Raw genomic sequence first — 10680 nt, 5'->3', positions numbered from 1 at the left:
TTTTTTTTTTTTTTTAGATTCCATATATATGTGTTAGCATAAGGTATTTGTTTTTCTTCTTCTGACTTTCTTCACTCTGTATGACAGAGTGACAAATAACTCTATTTCATTTCTTTTTATGGCTGAGAAGATGTGGCACATATATACAATGGAATAAGCCTAGTTTTTAATTGCCACATTGCTTTTATCAATGTTGAAAGCACATGCCAGGTACCAAATGCCTGCCGTGGCTGTATGTTTTACTTGCCTGGTTCTAATCATTATTAGCAAGTTAGATATTTTTACTCTCCATTTTACATTTTACTCTCCATTTACATTCCATTTTACAGATGGAAAAACTGAGACTCAGATGTAAATTAATCACTCAGCATACAGAATTTAGGCAGGAAACTCAGGATCCAAGACAATGTAGTACTCTTTTATTTCACTGAATTACTTCTCTGTGAAAGAAGGAAAGCAAATGAAAAACATTTCTGAGCCATTTATTTATGCATAAGACTCTGTTAGGATTTTTTGAAGACTTCAAAGTTGAAAATATTGACTCTACTCAACAGAGCTTACAATTTAATTTGAGAAATAAAGTGTCCCAGATCATAAACAGTAACAGAATAAATGGCAATCCAGACTATGACCATGAGAGTGTCAGAACAGTGTGGATAAAAAAAAAACCCTCTGGAGTATTAGGGTCATGTTAATCAGGGGTGTTTTCTTTGAAGGATTAAATTATGAAAGATTCAAAAGATAACAGAAGATGCAAAGTACTGAAAGAGAGAGGGAGAGGATTGGTTTGATTAAACCAAGTTAATAAATAATGAGTAAAAGAAATAGGAAACAAAATAGATAAGTTTTAAAAACTAACCCGACTTCACCAGGGCAACTAGGTAAGAAAAAGACATAAAAGGCATCCAGATTGAAAAGAATAAAATAGGAATAAACTTAACAAAAGAAGTACAAAAGTTGCACTCTGAAAACTATAAAACATTTTTGAAAGAAATTTAAGAATACTTGAATAATTGGAAAGACATCCCATATTCATGGATTAGAAGGCAATATTGTTAAAATAGCACTATCCCTGAAATTGATCTACAAACTCAGTGTAATCCCTACTGAAATCTAGCTGGCATCTTTGCAGAAATTGACAAGCTGACCCTAAAATTCATATGGAAATTCAAGGGATCTAGAACAAGAAAAAAAAAAAATCTTGGTAAAGGAGAATAAAGTTGAAGGATTCACATTTACTGATTTCAAAAGTATTACAAAGCTATAGTAATCAAGACTGTGTGGTACTGCCACAAGGATAGACATATAGATCAATGGAACGGAACTGATAGTCCAGAAATAAACTCTCATGTTTATAAACAATTGATTTTTGACAGGGTACGAAGACACTTCAATGAGGGAAGAATATTCATTCAACAAATGGTACTGGGGCAACTGGTCACACAGACCACATGGTTCTCTATTGTCTTTCTCTTGGCCCAGTTTACACATTTCTCATACCTGCTTTGTGTCTGTAAGCATTTGATTTTTCAACCTTGATCAAGTCCAACCATTCACCCAGTGCTTGAATTCTGCCTACCATTTCCCTGAAAAGAGGTTCTAGCATATGCTTGAGTATGTCTTATGGCAGGGATCTCCCTTACATTGAGCTCCATTACTTAAACCAGTAGTTCTGGGCTTCCCTGGTGGCGCAGGGGTTGAGAGCCCGCCTGCCGATGCAGGGGACACGGGTTCGTGCCCCGGTCCGGGAAGATCCCACATGCCGTGGAGCAGCTGGGCCCGTGAGCCATGGCCGCTGGGCCTGCGCGTCCGGAGCCTGTGCTCCGCAACGGGAGAGGCCACAACCGTGAGAGGCCCGCGTACTGCAAAAAAAAAAAGAAAAAATCAGTAGTTTTTTACAGGGAGAATTTTTAAGTGATGTGATTATTTTTATTTTTCATAGCAAATAGAGGATGATGTTATTTAGAGGGTGTGGGTGGACAGAGATGGTAGATGTCCCACTATGCATGTGTCAGTTTTACACAGTAGAGAGTTAATGGTACATGACTTTCACATTTTTGAAATTTGAAATTAATACTTGTGTAGGGGGAAAATAGTTTACAATTATTTGAGAGACTAGAAAATAATTTTACATATTACAACAAAGTTTCTTCCTTACAGTTATAAACTCAAATTTCCAGGAATGCAGTACTGTTTATATCAAGGGAATATTGCACTATGTTTTCTGAGTGATATTCACCATTTCAGAAAATCACATCAAGAAAACAGTGCCACCCATTATAATTGAGTCACCTATATAACTTACCAGTGTCAGTTGGCACACATGGCTGCCACATGCAAATATATAACAAAGGAAACCTGAGACTCCTTTTAACAGACTTAGAATTAAAAATTGTTAAATTAGTGAAGATACACAAGATACAGGGATCTTGTTGAATTTTATTAATAAAGATTGTTTTTATATTTTATGTTATTGCCATCACATACATTTAAAAACTTTTGTGAATAACAATGATAAATCTAGATTATAAATGTTACATATTGGAATTACTTATTTTGAGGATTGTCTGTTTTTGGCAGTGTACATAGATTCTCTGTCATAGTTTTTCACTGGTTTCTTGTATTACTGCTTCTTTTTGCAGTGCACCCTCCATCCCCCATAGCTTATCAAAGGATATGATCTCCTGGGTCTTTCTAAGTGCCAGAGACTGATAGCGAGCCTCAACATGTGGAGGAATTCAAGGCAGGAGATATGTTTTCAGAGATACTTTGTCACTATCCCATCATAACACTGGGAATTATTTTGACATTGCACTTATAAATAAGGCCTATCTCGTTCGTGCTAATATCATACTTCATCATTTTCTCTGTTTCCAAAGTCTGTAATTTGTCTTGGCATGTTATCCTTATTTCAATTAAGATTATTTCCCTCTTTTTCTTATAGACAAATAAGTCTGGTCTGTTAGGACTTATTTTTAGTTTAGTGACCATCAGTATCTCCACTCTTTTATCTTCTGAATTTCTTGTGATGATGGGTTTCTGATCATGTTACTCTGCTACTCAAAGACCTCCTATATATATACTGAATGTATATGTGTATGTATATATATGTATATATAATGTGCATACTGCATATAATATATAATACATATATATAAATGTATATATTATACCTCTTACTCTTCCCATTTTTTCCCTGAATTAAGTCCAAATCCCTTATTATTTCATTCATGACTTTCTTGATTCTGATCTCAAATAACTTTCCCAGTATCATTTGCATCAATCTCCTATGCACAGGCTTTGCTTATGCCACGTGGGTGGTTTGCAACTCCCTGAATCCATTCATAGATTTCCAGATCTTCACACTTTTGTTCAGGCAATTCCATTTGCCTGGAATGACCTCTTCATGTCTGTGGGCATCTTTGCTACCCTTCAAATGCACATTCAATTGTTGTTCCTTCTGAACTTTTGCTTGAGCCCCAATCTGATTAACATCTTCCTCCACTGAGTTCTGAAGCCCCTTTTTACTTTTACAGGACTTAGATGACGTCACATATATACTGCATATTTTTAATTTCCTTTACAAAATCCAAGTTCCTTGGTGAAGCAACATGGCATAGAATTAAGAATGTGAATTAAGAATGTGAGCCAGACCTACAGGGTCCAAATCTAGATTCAACCACTTACTAGCTTATGTGGCTTTGATAATACTAGTACCGTGGCTCTAGGGTGTGTTATGCACTTATTTTTATTCTGATGATTTGATATGTGGGACCTTACTGGCACTGGAGACTTACCTTACTCCCAGGGCTAGCCAGTTCTGAGAGATAGTAAATGACTAGTCTGTGAGTATGGCTCTTACATGCAAACTACCCAATCCAAAGCCTACACCCTCTCCTACCTCCTCTATCAGGCTCTTACACGGCAAGCCAGTATTTCCGTGCCTCAGTCACCCCAAGACCAGGCATCAGGCAACTTGGGACAGCCCCTACACCCCAGAGCTACCTGAAATCATTCCAACTAGCCAATCTTAAACCTTTTTATCATGCCTTGCTTGTTCCTCCCAATGGAAACCACAATAAAAGCTCTTCCCCACATTTTCCTTCTACTCTTTTTATATTTTGATTGATCCTGGTGCTTATTTGTGTGGCCCTGCACAGTGTGACGAGTCCCCCTCTCTTGGAAACTATGAGTAACAAACTGTCTTTTCAATGGCAGTCATCTCCTGGTCTGTTGGCCTCACCATACCTGAATAATAATAAAACCTGAATATTAAAACATAGGGGGGCTTCCCTGGTGGCGCAGTGGTTGAGTCCGCCTGCCGATGCAGCAGACGCGGGTTCGTGCCCTGGTCCAGGAAGATCCCACATGCCGCGGAGCGGCTGGGCCCGTGAGCCATGGCCGCTGAGCCTGCGCGTCCAGAGCCTGTGCTCCGCAACAGGAGAGGCCACAACAGTGAGAGGCCCACGTACTGCAAGAAAAACACAAAAAACAAAAAACATAAGGAATGTTGGGAGGGCCAAGTAAGTTGATATTTGTAAATCACATAGATCATTGTCGGACACATAGTTGGTGCTATTTGAGCATCAGCTGCTCTTGAGAGAAGTGATGGTGTATAGAGCATCTTTGTGTTCTCCCACAGTGTCTTGCACATAGTAAATTCTCAATAAATATGTGACTGACAAATAAAAAGCAGGAGCAAGTTCATGAATGGATTAGAAAACAGAATAATTAAGAGGAAAATAAGACTATAACTGAAGGAAAACATTAGCATTGATAATTTAAAGGGGAGTTTGAAAGGAAGCAAGGGAGCTGAAGAAAGCTGAAATCAGAGAAGTAGACTGCTATGAAGAGAAGAGATAAGGGCTCATGGGAAATAGGAGCTAAGGGTTGTGGAACATCAGAGAGGGATCCAAAAGAGGAAACTCAACAAGCAGGAAAATTAAATCCAAAGTTATTATTGTTGCAACTTAATTACAAACTCCCTACTTAGGGTGTTCAGGTATAACTTGTCCATCTTCAGACTTTGATACTGACAAAAATGGGAGAATGAAGAGTAGAGCTATTCAGTGCATGTGCTTGGGGCCAAAGTAAGAACTGTGTGAAATGATTCCATTTTCACTACATGAATTTTCACTTTTGAAAAATTAGACTTTTGCAGAAACTATGAATTTGATGAGAACTAAAATTGTGTCATTTCTACCACAGAACAGTAGGTTGTCATAGCACAGAAAATAAATACAAGTGGCAAAATTCCACATCAGTAATACATCCAGAACTCACTAATATTGCCCCTGGCAAAAAATTTACTGAGCTATATAATGTTAAAGGAAAAAGAACTCTTGAGGGAAAATGACAGACTTTCACCTGTGAGAAGTCACCTGTCATGGCAGAGGGAAAGAAAAACTTAGAAACTTCCAGAAAAAAAATGCAAGTTGATTTTGTTAGACGTATATCACATTTTTCTCACCAACGGTGAGAATTTTTTCTCACAGTTCTAGAAGAGAAAGCAAAGCTGAACTCAGCCAAAGTGTCCTGTATGAAAAAAAAACTGTGTCCATAAACTTGGAAAAGCACAACGTTTCATTTTCAGTTTTTTTTTTAGGAAATATGACAAATACAAAAACAGAACAGATGTTATGTCTCTAAGCAACATCATCTTTGACACATCTTGAAACTTTGTGAAACCTGCTCTACTTTATTTCTAACTTTTTATATCATAAATGGAGGAGGACAAAAATGTTTGGTTTTCATGTTCCCGTGGGCTGTTAGTTAATTCTTTGCTCTTTTTCTACCACACCACAAGCATATACTTGCGCTTAAGCTTTCTCAATCTATAATCAAAGGGTCGTTTAAGTGCAGTTACTCATTTAATTTAATTAAGTGCAGTTATTTAATTTAACTGTGTAGCATAATTATTATTTATAGATTGTGAAGAAATACCTAAAGAAAACTATGCCAGTGCTAAGCGTATTCTGGTATGCTATAAATGTATTATTGTGTCACCTCTGTAACCCTTTAGGCAAAATTACTGTTTATTTTCAAAAATAAATTTATGAATCACCAAAAGAAAATATACACAGAAAATTTGAGTCCTTTACCTGGCACAACAAATCAATGCTACAGTCAACAGCTTTGTTCTTTATTTATTAAGATCTAACATACGATGGTGAAATTATTAGACAAAGTAATGAGTCTCTATCAATCTGTCTTTAATTTTATAAAACCCAGCTTTACTCTGTCAACCTTGTCAATGCTACTGAATATTAATGGGAATAAAGTTAATTGCTGGGTGGAGAAAGGTCTTACTCAAAGTGAAAAGGAAGCACCTTGTTGAAATCTGTCATTTTTGACAAGCCATAATTTATTTCTATTTAGTGATATGTACCGACAGGTTTCAAACCTCACTCTTATCTTTACCACAAATCTAATTATTTTCATTCGGGATATTGTTGGATCCTAAGCCTTTGACCACTTTCATCATTTAGAAATAAATTATTTCATGAAAGGTAGCAACGCATTGTTAGTAGAAGGAATTTTGTCTAGAGTATAGGGAAGCAACTTCCTTCTGCAACCTCTAGAAGACATATAAATGTATTTATTTTATTTCAGTAACCAAGGAGAGGAAAGTAATGACTTTCATAACAAGAAAGGGTTATATGTGAACATAATAATGCTAGCATAGCTACATGCTAGTTAAACAATTTCATTCAGAGAAAATGAATGATGAATAATCACTTAAGGTTCATCCTGATTAGTTTGTCACCTGATTGGAAACACAACATTCGGTTGTGTTAAGAATCTTAAGAAGTTTCCATTAACTTTAAACAGTTATAACTTTAAAACAATACATATTTTACTTTAAATCAGTAGCCTATCAAAAGTAATACCATTCTTCACTCAGTAGAGTTTAGGAAATAAATTAACCTTGAAAATAAGCAGTGGCCAGCTTATAAAGTTCTTATTTGAAAGGACCAAATTAAAATAAGGTGGTAAGATGAAAGTGCATTTAATATTGTCCATTTCCCCTTCATATATCTTTGCAGTTGCTTTTTTATGAGAATCTGCATTTATTGTTGGAAACTTTGAATTACATATTGTTAGCTGAAGGTTCATTGTGGTCCTTACACAAATAATAAAGAAAACACTAGAAAGAAGAGAAACAGCTAAGAGAAAGAGGGGTAGCTCAGTGGGGTCAACACAGGATTTTGTTTTTAGAAATTAGACTTTGTGGCCTGATGATTTTGGTAATGATTTAATAAATGAAATCCACCTGTCCTCATGACCTGGCCTCTGATAGTTGGCTGTAGATTCTTCATTACATTTGTCATCTACATCTAGTAACATTTCAGGAACCTGCTCTTTTCCCTTGGCTAAAAGTAAGTGCCACATGTGACTGGCCGGCAGATTGGGTGGCGTTTATGTTGTGGTTCTTAGTCATCCCAATTTTTCTCCACCACATCCCAGTCACAATGGGGAAAAATGAAAAGCAGCTGCTAACAGCCTCACAACAGTTCTGTAATTACTTTCCTGGGCTGGCATTATATGATTTGACAATGGCCTGGGGATGTAACAAATAGGAAAAACCTTGTCATTCAATTTAAAAGGCTTCCTACCAGGCCAACACACTCCCCACTTCATCAGAATGACAGTACCCCACTCTGACACAGCCAGCGTGTTTAGTGCTGAGCGATGTAACTGCAGCCAGGTGGTGCCAAGCACAAACACCAACCTAAATAAATAGGTTGGTGCTTTCCTATTGACACTGCCATTGAATTCAAAGGGGAACCCTAACTTAGGCCAGAGATTCACATCTCAGGTCCAAAAAGCACCAACCTATTTATTCCAAGAAAAAATGCTAATATATTGGAGCATTTTAGTTAAAAGCAAAGATTTTTGCCAGAGATTTCAAGTTTCCTTGATGCTAACACATGCCATTTTCATAGCTTTGCATAATCAAGTTTCATCCTACCTTTCTGAGACAATATTAGGTACTGGCTCAATTGGTCATGGTGGAATAGATATAAAAATCAACCCCAATTATCAGTGCAATAAAACTATAAAGATTTTAGCCATCATTCACGTCGCTGTCCAGTAAAGAGTTTGGTGAATGGTCTTCCACCTTGTGATTCAGAGACTCAGCCTCCTTTCATCTGGTGATTCCATCATGTTCTAGGGCATCTGAATCCTCCACTGCACCCTCTCCTTCTGACCAGGGGACAAGGGAGAAGAAAATCACAAGGGAAACATAAGGACTCAGCCTGGAAAGCGCAATCCTATTCTGTTGAATTTCTACCCTATTCTACTGTCCAGAACTACACTCATAACCTCCCTAAGACTCCCAGGGCTGAGAAGTGGAGTCCAGCTGTATACCAAGGAAGAGATAGTGTCACCCCTGCCATGCTGCATTGCACAATAAGGTGAAGGACCATTAATCATTGCAGCTTACAACCACTTTAAAGTAACCTATCCAAGACCAATAAATTGTTATGCCGCTTAGCATTACTGTGAAGCTCTTCTCCACTAGTGTCAGTGATGAGGTATATTTCTTGAAGGAAGTTTTTGGTGTTACACTAGTCATAATTATACCTTAATTGGTGAGATCACTAGAGGAAAAAGAAAAATTATTTTTGCCTTCAGAAGCTATTGGTCTAGCCTTAAAAGTTAAAGCATTCATTCACTCAACAAGTATTCACTGTTCTTGGTGCTTGAAATGCATCAGTGACCAAACAGACAAAATTTTCTGTCCTCACGAACCTAATATTCTAAAGGAAGGAGATGATAAACAATAAACATAAGAAATATTGTATAAATAGATGGTAGTACAAAGTAATGAATACTTGGGGTGTGGATGGAGGTTGGGATATGCCTCATTGAGAAGGTAATAATTACTCAGACTTGAAGGAGTGAGGAATTAGAAATGCAAGTATCTGGAGAAGAGGCATTTTAAGCAGAAGGAAAAGTAGTTGCAAGGGCCCGAAGGCAAGGGCAAACCTGACACATTTGATGAATGTTAAGAGGGCAGTATGGCTGGTGTGAAGTTAGTGACAGAGAAAATAGAATGAGGTTCAAATTTTCAAGAGGCCAATTCACATAGGGCTTTATGGGCCACTGTAAAGACATTGGCTTTTACCCTGCATGAGGTGAGGAGGGATTGGAGGATTTTGAGCAGAAGAGACATGTTTTATTACTTAAATTCTAACAACTTTACTCTGGCTGCTATGTTGTCAATAAATTGTAGGAGGACAAGCGTAGAAGTGGACCAGTTGGAAGAACATAAAAATAATAATTTAGGTGAGAGATGATAGTGCATTTATAAGGATATATCAGTGGAGATGGAGAAAGTGGTAGAATTCTGATTATATCTTTTTTTCTTTCTTTTCTTTTTTTTTTTGGCCAGGCTGCACGGCATGTGGCATCTTAGTTCCCTGACCAAGGATCAAACCCTCTCCCCCTACCGTGGAAGCACAGAATCTTAACGACTGGACCACCAGGGAAGTCCTGATTCTGATTATATCTTGAATGTACTTTATATTTTGAACAGCAAATCTTTGTGGATTCCATATGGGGTGTGAGAAGAAGGAAGAAGTCAAGAAAGACTAAGATTTTTGGCACAAATGACTGAAAGAATGGAGTTGCCATCATCAGAGGTGGAGATGCTAAAAGCAGAGCACGTTTGGTGGCAGGATGACTTCAGCTTTGGATGTGGTGAGTTCGAAATGTCTATTACACACTCAAGCATATTGAATTGGCAGTTAGTAATGTAGTCTGAAGTACAGGAGAGGGGTCTGGACCAGTGATATATATTTTGGAGTCATTAGCATGTAGATGGCATTTAAGGCCAAGAGATTGGATGAGATGCCAAAAGTGTGTGTGTGTGTGTGTGTGTGTGTGTGTATGAAAAGAGATCCAAGGATGCTTTAGTATGCTCAAATATTAAGAAGTTGAAGAAGAATCACCAAAAAAGATGAGTAGAAGGAGCAACTAGTGAAGTGAAAGGAAATTGAGAAGAGTGTAGTGTCCTAGAAGGCAAGTGTGTCTACAAGACAAGAGTAGTCAACTGTGTCAAATGCTGTTGATTGGTCAAGAAAGATGAAGATTGAGACTTGAACGTTGGATTTAGCAATGTGGAAGCTATTGATAACCATGACTAGAACACTTTGAGTGGAGTGGTGGGGTGAGAGTCAGATTGGAGTGTGCAGGAGAGGACTTGGTGAAGGGAATATAGATGTCTTTCAAGGGGACAAAGGGGAAAAAAGGGAACAAAACTGTTTGTGCAGGATCTGTCAGATAAAATAGACTCAAGAGTTCTTTTGAGATGTGCAAAATAATGGTATCTTTATGCATGTTGATGGGAATGATCCAGTTGAGAGTGAAAATAGGAAAGTCAGAGAGGGGGGATTTGCTGAGTATAGGATTTAGGGTTCAAAGTTATGGATAGGCTTTAGATAAGAGCATAGATAATATATATCCGATAACAGTCAGGAATCCAAAAATGTTGGGGAAGATGTAGGAAAATCTTTGGAAATTCTCAGCAGAGTAGGAAGAAGAAACGATAGCACCAAAGAATAATCAAACAAAACTCAACACTATTGAAGAGTTCTAAATGAGATACTTCTAATGCTTCAAATTTATGTAGGCTATTTTGGGAAAGACACCTTTCGAATTGATTAATATGGT

This window comes from Monodon monoceros, unplaced genomic scaffold (assembly GCF_005190385.1).
Source record: "Monodon monoceros isolate NGI ecotype Baffin Bay Population unplaced genomic scaffold, NGI_Narwhal_1 Super_Scaffold_21, whole genome shotgun sequence".
Lineage (NCBI taxonomy): Eukaryota > Metazoa > Chordata > Mammalia > Artiodactyla > Monodontidae > Monodon > Monodon monoceros.
Note: the sequence above shows the minus strand (reverse complement) of the source record.